We start from the raw sequence: 6,192 nt of genomic DNA on the forward strand, positions 1-6,192 counted from the left end.
TCCTCTGCTCTTCTGAGTGTACTCCAATTCTATTTCAATAGAAGACCTCAGCATGGTTAGTACCAGGCCTCAGCAACTTCAACTTGTTACCATTGTCAACATTTTGTTATTAAGAGAATCCTGGCTATATGTAAGCATAAACGCATTTACGTATGCAGTCACGTTCTATGTAGAGAGATTGGTTTATGGCAGTGGTCCGCAATCTTTTTGGCACCAGGGACCGGTTTCATGGAAGACAATTTTTCCATGGACCGCGGGGCAGGGATGTGTGGTCAGTGGAGCTCTGCGGCCCCATCCTTAACAGACTGCGGACCGGGGGTTGGGGACCACAGGTTCATGGCTACGTTTCTGGAAGCAAGATACACCACGGCTTCATTTTCATTGGGTGGGCATTTGCTTCCTTTTGTAGCCTGGGCCCTTGAAAACCCACCCGTTCCTTTATTCAGACAACATGTTAAGCCTGCACCGGGCACTACAGCAGTTACAAAGGAGAATGAGACAGCTGGCAGGTTCCTGGGCAAGAAGAGCTTTGCGGTGTCCAGTGAGACCGTGTTGTGAGCAGGTGCGCTGGGCGCTCACGGAGGTCTGCGCCTGCACTGATGGGATCAGAGAAAGAGTCAGAAGAGCTGACTTTCCTGAGGCTTGAATGATGAGAAGTAGCTTGCCTGGCAGCTCAGGGTGGGGTAGGCTCAGAGGCATGAAAGAAATTCCTCCATGGGCCACCTCCTGGTCCTCATCTATAACACGCCATTGAGAAACGACACAAAGCAGGAGTGTATAATCCTGTTTGGTCCTAACAGGGGGGTTTGGACACTTATTCACATAGGTGAATGAGATACAATTCTTGCTCATTAGGAAATTTCAGTCTAACTGGGGGCTTGGAATTAAGACCTGCATTACCATTCTTTCCCTTTTGAACGGCTTTCCCCCAAAGCAGATTGTTGAATCTGCTACAATTGAATGGAAGGGAAACCCAGCCAGAGCAATTAAGGAACCTCATTATATACAAGTATCCAAAGCAGTGGGTCTGAGACTTCAATATGGTAATAGCGTCCTTTGGTCGTATATCACTTTGCCATGTATTAGCATATTTGATCTTCATAAAAGCTTTGTGAGGTAGACGAGATGAGACGGGCAATATTATTCCTCTTTTACTTTACTCAAAGGGTCAAATGACTGGCATAAAGTTAGGAAGTAATCAATTGTTCTAGAACCCACATCTTCCCACTTCTTATCTCATCCTCATTCTGCACATTTCTTTCCTTCTGGCTAAACACCAATTTGTCACAAATGTCTCCAAATTATGCTATTTAAAAAGAAGAGAAGGCTAGTCCTGGAATAACTCAATTTGAAGAAAATGTGTTAAATTTAATTCTTAGTCCCCAGTTTCGTATCTTAGCAACCACATATATTTAGTAATGACTACTTCTATGCCTATAAGGTATATCCAACGTGCACTGTGTCTCATATGTACTCCTTGAGCTGGATAATTTCACTGTGGCTTTGGTCTAAAAACTCTAATGACTCGTCCATACTCAGAATCTTATTTTTCACCCTCCCTGCTATGCATATGATGTGTGAAATTCGGGCACTTTCTCATTTTAAAAAGAAATCTTTTTTTAAAGAGGATGATGCTAATGAGGGAATTTTTTTTCTTAAAAGTTGTTTATGACTTTAGTAAACTTATTGGACTTTACATAGGCATGACCTTTTTGGAGAGCAATTTGATACTGAGTATCAAAAACTTAAAGTATGTTCTCTATTTGATATGCTAATTCTACCTCTGGAATCTGTCCTAAGGAAAACAAATCTAAAATGCAGACCAAAATTTATGCAAAAAAATCTTCATGGAAGCATTATTTATAAATAATGAGCCATTATTTATTAATATTATAACAGTGAAAAAATGGAAAGAACCTATAAGACTAATAATTTAGTGGACTGGTTGTGTTAAATTTTATAAAGTCATGAAATATAATATTATATCTCCATTAGAATAAACAATTCTTTTAGTGATGAAATGTTTATTATATTAGATTAAGAGACTGAGTGGAACACCAAAATATATGCATATTTTCAACCTAGCTGTGTAAAAGCACATGATGAGAGGGAAATACACCAAAATGTCAATGGTAGTTGTATCTGGAAGGCATTCTATTGGTAAATGTTGTCTCTGATCCATACTTTTCTGGTTTTCTAAAATTATCTGTCGTGAGTATGCATTGTTTTTAAAACTAGGAAAAATGGCATTTTTTTTTTTTTTAAGAGACGGAGTTTTGCTTTGTTGCCCAGGCTGGAGTGCAGTGGCACGATCATAGCTCACTGTAACCTGGAACTCCTGGGCTCAAGGAATCCTCCCACCTCAGCCTCCCTGGATAGCTGGGACAACAGATGTGCACAACCATGCCTGGCTAATTTTTAATTTTTTCGTAGAGACAGGGTCTCGCTATGTTGCCCAGGCTGGTCTTGAACTCCTGGCCTCAAGCTATCCTCCTGCCTTGCCCTCTCAAAGTGCTGGGATTACAGCGTGAGTTATAGCACCTGGTCAAAAATTGCATTTTAAAGACTTTGCTTGTGAACAAAATGTAAGTTCTTCACACACATTTACTTTGACTAGCTCTAAGGATATGCTTCAGGGAGCAGTCAAGTAGGGAGTAACTGGGAGTCATTCCAGCATTGGCCTCTCTGCTGCTACCCCTGATTTCCTATGGCCTTTTCTCAACACAGCAGCCAGAAGGATGTTCTTAAAATGTAAGAGTGAATGTCCCTTCTCTACTCAGTGGTCTCCAGTGGTTTCCCCTATCATTCGGGAGACGTCTTAGGAGAGCTGACAAAGCCCTGTGGGATCTGCTACCCCTCCTCACCACCTATGCCATCCCCCTTCATCTGCTCCAGTCACACCGGCCTCCCTCCTGTCCTTGGAATAGGCCAGGCATGCTCCTGCCTCAGGGCCTTTGCACTGGCTGTTCCCTCTGCTGAGAATGCTGTCTTCTCAGACACCAACACAGCTGCTTCCTCCCCATCTTCATGTCTTTCCCCAAATATCAGCCTGTCAGTGAACCTTCCCTCACCACTCCATTCACATCTGTACACCCACTCTCATCCCAGTTATCCATCCTGCATTCACTGAACCCTCTTACTAGATCCATTTCTCTTTTATCTGCAGGGCGCATCAGCTTTTAATACGCTACGTAGTCCGTTTCTTCATCACGGGCCTTAATGTGCAATTGGCAGGCCAAGTATTGAGCTTTCCTGGCTCACTTGCACTATGGTAATGTATAAATTGCCTTTCGGGCCATTTGTCCTCTTCCAAAACACCTTTATTTTGGCAGAGAATTGAGCACATTTGCGTATTTAGCCTCACATTTATCTATTTATTGGTTTGTGTATTTATTGTGCATTTATTAAAACTGGACATGTAAAGATACATCATACAGTTCATATTTGCTATATGATTTAGGTCTCCACTAATTCTGTTTGAGCCACTGTCAAATCCATTTCCAAAATGGCCCTCATATAAAGACATGCTTTATTTCATTAAAATTTATATTTATTTGGTTTTTTTTGGATTGGTAATATATCCAAAGACATGGCTCAATAGTCCAAAGATAGAAAAAGGTATATAGTGAAAATTTTCATTTGAATCCCTGTCTTCTAGCTACTCAGTTCTCCTCCCTAGTGATAACCCAGGTTAGCAGTTTCTTATGTATTCTGTTTGAGCCACTGTCAAATCCGTTTCCAAAATGGCCCTCATATAAAGACATGCTTTATTTCATTAAAATTTATATTTATTTGGTTTTTTTGGGATTGGTAATATATCCAAAGACATGGCTCAATAGTCCAAAGATAGAAAAAGGTATATAGTGAAAATTTTCATTTGAATCCCTGTCTTCTAGCTACTCAGTTCTCCTCCCTAGTGATAACCCAGGTTAGCAGTTTCTTATGTATTCTTATGGAGATATTTTATCCATACAAAAGCAAACTCTACATAATACATATTTTCCCTTTTTCAACCAAATGGTAGTATACTATACACACCATTCTGTACCTTGTTAAATTCTTAGTCTATCAAAGATACCGTTCTACATCAGCATACAAAATTTTTCCTTATTCTTTTCGTAGTGGCATAGTATTCTGTCATGCACACCTCATAATTTTCTTAGTCCCATGTCAGTGGATGTCTATGTTATTTCCAATCTTTTGCCATCATAAACGGTGCTTGTCCATGAGTTATTTTGCACATATGTGATGGTATCTGTAGAATACGTTGCTAGAAGTAGACCACTTTGTCATTTTGTGCATTTTATAATATTGCCACATACCTGATGTTTGGATAGGAGGACACAGGATTATAAAGATATCAATCTTCCATAGTGAATGTAAAATTTCAATGTGATCCCAACTAAAATACCTATAGCATCAATTTCTGAACTTTTCATCAGCTCATGACGCACCTCTGCTCAACAACGGTTCCCCACCTTGGTAGGAGAAACAGCCTGAATCTTTACATTTGTCTACAAGGCCCTCCTTGCTTCACTCCCTGTTACTTCTCTGCCCTCATCTTCACTCTCTCTCATTCACTTTGCTCCAGGCACACTGGCCTCCTACCTCAGGGCCTTTGCACATGCTGCTCCCACTGGTCTTCTCCCAGATATCAGTGCAGCTTACTCCTTCACCTTAATGGCCAAGTTCTCAATGAGGCCTGCCCTGATTACTTGGTTCCATACTCCTCCTACTTCCTATTTTCTTGCCCTATTTGGTCTTTCGCCACATTACTCACCACCCTCAGACACTGTATCTGTTGGAATGATTTGTTTCTGTCTCTCTCGCAGCAGGACTGTAAGCACCCTGTGGGCAGGGGTCTTCCCTGTTCTGCTCACTGCTGCAGCCCCAGTGCTCAGCCCGCTGCCTAGTGCTTCATAGGTGCTCAGTCCACATTTATGCATTTCAATAAACGCGTGAGAATGGCTAGGAGAGCTCTGGGGGGAAATGATTAATGCTTAAGGAGTGGTTATTAGCTTTACCAAATAGTAAGATACGTTATAAAGCAACAGTTTGGTTTCTGGACCAACAGTAGATTGAGCAGAAGAATAGAACACAAATGGACCATAATCCATACATTTTAAAATATGATGCAAGCCACATATCAAATCTAAACAAGAAAGGAAGGATTACTCAATAAATAGTTTCAGAATACACGTTTAGTTACTTGGAGTAAAACAAAATGAAATCTCTATATCTCCCCCTACAGCAGATGGACCAAAGATATATTGATACATGTACAAAATAAAACATGTCAAAAATCTAAGACTAAAATTTGAAGGAATTAATTTGTAATCATGGGGACAGTTTTTCTATGCGGAACACAAAACTAAGAAGTTATGTAGGAAAAGATGAATAAATTTCACTAAAAATAAAAAAAGCTCCTGCAGGGAAAATTACCATAAACAGAGTTAAAAGACAGTACATACTAGTGAAAATTTTGTAACATATATGACTTAGGACTAATTTCCTAAAATTATAAGAAGCTCCTATAAATTAATAAGAAAAAGATTAAGAACCCACCAGAAATATGAGATAGGGCATGAATAGGCAGTTTCAGAACAGGAAATCTTAATGACCAATAAATAGTGACAAAAATCTGGCTTTCATTTATAATTTTAAAAATGTGACTTAAAATATAAAGAATATACATTTTTTTCCCAGTTTCAGATTGGCAAAAATCTAATGTTTGTTAATAGCTAATACTGGCATGAGAGAGAAATAGGGATTCTCATCCACTGTTGGGGGTAGTACAATTTCAAGCAATCTCTTTGCAGGGCACTTTGGCAATATATGTAAAAATCAAAGCTAGAATGCTTTTTGATATAGCAATTCCACCTCTAGGAATTTATTTTACAGAGACAAAAGAGTGAAAAAAGATTCATGTTCAAGGATACACATGGCAGTATTGTTTGCATTAGAAAATAAAAACCTAATTGTCCAATAATAAGGAAATACTGGCTAAATAAACTATATTGCATCCATACAGTGATAAACTCTATAGCCATACAATATATGACCTGGGGGCTTAGATGTGATGATGCTATGCAAGACACAAGACACAGTAAATGCAAACCATGTATGTAGTATAGGGTATTAATATATTATTGTTGTATATGCATAAAAACTTTCTGAAAATATTCATAATGT

The sequence above is a fragment of the Propithecus coquereli genome, unplaced genomic scaffold (assembly GCF_000956105.1).
Source record: "Propithecus coquereli isolate 6110/MARCELLA unplaced genomic scaffold, Pcoq_1.0 Scaffold303, whole genome shotgun sequence".
Lineage (NCBI taxonomy): Eukaryota > Metazoa > Chordata > Mammalia > Primates > Indriidae > Propithecus > Propithecus coquereli.